The 4,732-nt window shown below is 34.5% G+C and overlaps 1 pseudogene; it reads left to right on the forward strand.

Moving 5' to 3' along the window:
* Positions 1-1,386: 1,386 nt before the first annotated feature.
* LOC101259908 (putative disease resistance protein At3g14460) lies at positions 1,387-4,502 on the forward strand (annotated as a pseudogene).
* The last annotated feature ends 230 nt before the right edge of the window (positions 4,503-4,732 follow it).

Below are 4,732 nucleotides of genomic sequence, written 5' to 3' on the forward strand. Positions count from 1 at the left end.
TTCCTATTAGTGTAGGAAACTGCACTTTTCACCTACCACCTTACATGAAAGCTTTATATATGTACTATATTTGTATATGGATGAGAGCACTGTGCTAGGTACCAGGTCCTTACATTTGTGAGGATCATAAAAAACATCTGGAATATAAAAAGGTTGGAAGACAACAAAGGATTGCACCTGTTGTAACAATGAATGTCGACACCTGTCCTACTAAATAGGAGAAGATGGTGACTTTGAGAAATTGAAATCACTCTTTAAATCAGATAAGCTAAGTACATTACTTCCAATCGATATCCAGCTCCATTGATACCAAATTAAACTAATCAAAAGGGTGTTGCATAACATATTGCTAAGACTAAAATCCTTTAGGGCGTTTTCTTTGTCATAATATGAGATTGTTGAGTTGCCAAATGACTTGTGTATAAAGTTATAGCTCCTGAGATTTTTGAATATTCTCAGAAAATATTAAAAGGTTGCCAAATTTCTTTTGTGAATTGTATAACTTAAAGACCCTTCTCCTGTCATCTTGTGCTGATCTTGAGGAGTTACTGCTGCAGATGGAGAGGTTGATTAACTTGTGTCATCTTGACATAAGCAACACTTCTCTCTTGAAGATGCCGCTACATCTGACCAAGTTAAAAAGTTTCCAAGTGTTAGTGGGAGCCAAGTTACTTCTAGATGGTTGGAGAATGGAAGATTTTGTTGAAGCACATAACTTGTATGGATCTTATCATTTGTATAGTTGCAAAATGTGGTTAATAGAAGGGAAGTTGTGTACAAAAAGATGAGGGAGAAAACTCATGTTGACAAGTTATCTTTGGAGTGGAGTGAAAGTATAAATGTGCAATTCACAAACTGAAAGAGACATATTTGATGAGCTACGCCCACATAAAAACATAAAAGAAGTACAAATTACCGGATATAGAGGGACATATATTTTAAATTGGCTAGCTGACCCTTTGTTTCTTAAGCTAGTATAATTGTCTATTGGTAACTACAAGAAATGTTATTCCTTGCCAGCACATAAATGAAGTTGAAATGACCAGCTATAGAAGGACAACTCCCTTGTTTGAAAATCCTTTGGATTACGCGGATACATGGAATAACAGAGGTTACGGGAAAATTCTATGGCAGTTTGTCCACCAAAAAGCCTTTTAACTGTGTTGAAAAGATTGAATTTGAAGATATGTTGGAGTGGATGCAATGGCACGTATTAGGAACTATATTGTTCCCTACACTTAAGAAGCTTAAAATTAAAAGTTGGCCTGAACTCAGTTTAGAGACACCCATGTTAGTGGTTCTCTAAAGGTTGGAGTTATTTTTTATGATGCTCAACTGTATATATTTAAACTTGAGGGAATGAAGCAGATTGAGGTTTAACATATTAGTGATTGTAACTCTCTAACCTCATTTCCATTTAGCATTCTTCCCACTAACTTGAAGACAATAGAGATATGTAATACCCTACATTGAAATAAGATCATTTTTGTCTTTTTATTTTAAAAAATAAACACATATTGTTTGTTTGTTTTAATGACCAAAACGTTTTTATTAAAAAAGGGAGATGGAGGGCTAAAGCCCCAAAAATATGAAAGGCTTCAAGCTAAAGCAGAGGGATGCGAGCCGCAAGCTGCAACAAATTAAACAAAAAAAAAGAAGAAGTAGGGATTAGGGATGGGAATATCAGCGTACAACAACAACAATAAAGGAAAAGCAGTTTGAATAGATAGAGAAGAAAGAGAAACAGCGCGAAGCAAGCGGTATTCGCAGAAACTATAGAAGGGTTCAAAAAGATTAAACATAGTCGAGGTAAATCTATTCCTTCCTGTAAACTTTTCCTTGATCCTTAATCGTTTGTCCATGAGTGATTCTTAACCTAGGTAATCTTTTTTTTGGTCTGCAATTTTACTACCAGCGGCAGTGATTTAGACAGTGAAGCATAATTTGAAGACAAAAGTAGATGAATAATTAGTGAAAATTGGATGAACTTAGGAGATAATGCATTAGTTAAACTACTTGAGTTGATAGTTATAATTTAGCAATTTGATGAAAAATGGAGTCCAAAAGAGTTGGAATGTTTCTTACTTAGTTAATGAAATAGTCTTAACAAGGAAGTAACTCGAGATCAATATCATATGATGATTGATTTATCAGAGGAAGCCATATGGACTGCTTGGGATGAAAAGTTTGATATTTCAACATGACTACTGTGAATAGTATTCTTACCATAGTTTGTATTTCACAAATTTCATGATTTTACATTGTTTATAAAGTAAATATGTTCACCGATTGTTTTGAACTTGTATGTGGGACAACTCTTTTAGTTGAGATGATCTCATTCTTACAATGTATGATTACTATTATAGCAAAGGTTTTACACTTATTTGAGAAATTGTATTTTGAAAGGTGATTGTTGAACTTTAAAATGATATGATTTGATAAGATTTAGATGCTCTGTTTGATTTCTAAATGCTTTTACTGATTACAAGAAGAATATAAATAGGAGTATACCTTGATGAATCCCCTAGCTAACCACGGAATTGTTAGACCTGGTGCACCTTGTAGTTACTAATTTCTGATAAAACCCTTGCTAGTAAGAAGGTAGAACAAGTATATTGTTACTGATATCCCTCGAGTAGGGATCTATTATATGAATATTTGATCCTTTATGAAAAATTCACTATTATTGGTAACTTCTTAAAGAGAAGGTCACTCTGATTACATGATTCATCCTTGGAAACCTCCTAGATATAATATTTAATGTGAAAGTGCTTTTCTGAGGTTGCTACTATAACATTTGATACGTAACTATTTTTTTTAGTTTCCAACTATAACTATTTGATATAGAAATATCTTTCGGAATTTACTACTTTAATATTTGATATGAATGTGTTATTCTGAGTTTACTATTAAGTATTTACATTGATTTTGCTTATATACGGCACATAAGATTAAATATTGTTATCGTTTCTGAAAAGACAATGATTTTTTTATCATTTTGACTACAATACTAGCATGTTTTCTGACTTATGCCTTGCCAAAATTGTTGTGATTAAGTGTTATTACTCACTGATCTAGCGTCTAACTACTCGCTAATCTTTTTACAGAGAAGGCAGGTTACAATGGTAAGGGACTTCCTTTTCTAGAGCTTACGAGTTGATCATTTCTGCTGATCCCAGTACTTTTTCGCGTGGATAACAAGTTTATTAGTTGTTATAGACATTTCTTAAAATTCTTAGAGTCGCTCCATAGTCATTTCTTTTATAGAAGTTATGAGTATTCTTTTATATTGTAAATTGTTGTCTAGTATGAGACTCATGTTTTGGAGTTGGAATTAGTATTTTTACTCTTTGAATTGCTTATGATTAAAGAGGTGGATTAATGATGAGATTGGTTTGCTGCATTATTGATTTATGATACAGGTAATTTCGAGGTCGGCCCAAATACAGAGGAAACTTTGTTCGAATTTCTGTAGATTCCAGGTCAAGGCTTGCTATGGAACTCCTCTCTTTAGCGCCACTCACGCTTCTAAATTGGGTTGTCAAAACATATCTGGTTGCCAGAAATTGAAATTGGAAGCTCCAGTTGGTGACATGAGTATGTTTCTGGAGTATTTGAGAGTGGAAGAGTGTGATTGTATAGATGATGCATCACCTGAGTTGCTGCCAAAAGCACGCTCTTTGACGGTACAGTTTTGCGACAACCTTACTAGGCTTTTTATTCCTACAACCACTGAAACACTCAATATTTCGAATTGGGAGAATCTTGAAAAACTTTTGGTGGCATGTGAGGGGACCCACATGACGGAATTGTATATTCGGCACTGTTGGAAGCTGAAGTGGCTGCCAGAACATATGCAGAAACTTCTTCCATCTCTTAATTTACTGTACATGATTAATTGTCCAGAAATAGATTCTTTTCCTCAAGAAGGATTGCGCTTCATATTAATACGACTTTGGATTAGAAATTGCAAAAAACTGGTGAATGGCCAAACGGAATGGCGTTTATAGAGAATCCCATCTCTCACGGAGTTATGGATCACTCATGATGGCATTGACGAAAAGATTCTTGCTGGTGAGAATTGGAGGGGAGCCTTCCTCAATTAAAAGTCTTATAGTAGATAATCTGAAAACATTAAGCTGACAACTTCTCAAAAGACTCACCTCTCTTTGATATCTAGCTATTGAGGATAATTTACCTCAAATTCAAACACTGCTGAAACAAGGTTGTCTTTCCTCATCTCTTTCTCACATTATTTTATATAACTATCACGAGCTCCATTCCCTTTCCTAATAAGCACTGCCTTCTCCCCCTTTGAGCTGACCATCAAGTATTGCCCTAATCTCCAGTCCCTTAAAGTAAAGGGAGTGCTATCTTCCCTATCTAAACTAGAAATTGGCAGTTACGGAGTGTTCAGACCACCACAAGAATTAGATAAGGGGGAATATTGGCCAAATATGTCTCATGTTCCCATCATATATATTGATGGAGGACACTTGTAATGATTAAAACAAATAACTCTCCAACAGATGTAAGTTCTTTTTCCTCAGAAGCATTCTATTTTTGTTTACTTCCCTTTGTTTTTTGCCAATTTTTTTACTCTATTGAAATCTTGTTGAGCAGCACAGTGTGGAACGTCTATTGCTCAAATCATAAATGTTGATTGGGAAAACATGTAATTTTAAAATGAGTGTTGCTCCAATAGATGTAGGTTATTCTATTTTCTTGCTTT

This window comes from Solanum lycopersicum, chromosome 11 (assembly GCF_036512215.1).
Source record: "Solanum lycopersicum chromosome 11, SLM_r2.1".
Classification (NCBI taxonomy): Eukaryota; Viridiplantae; Streptophyta; class Magnoliopsida; order Solanales; family Solanaceae; genus Solanum; species Solanum lycopersicum.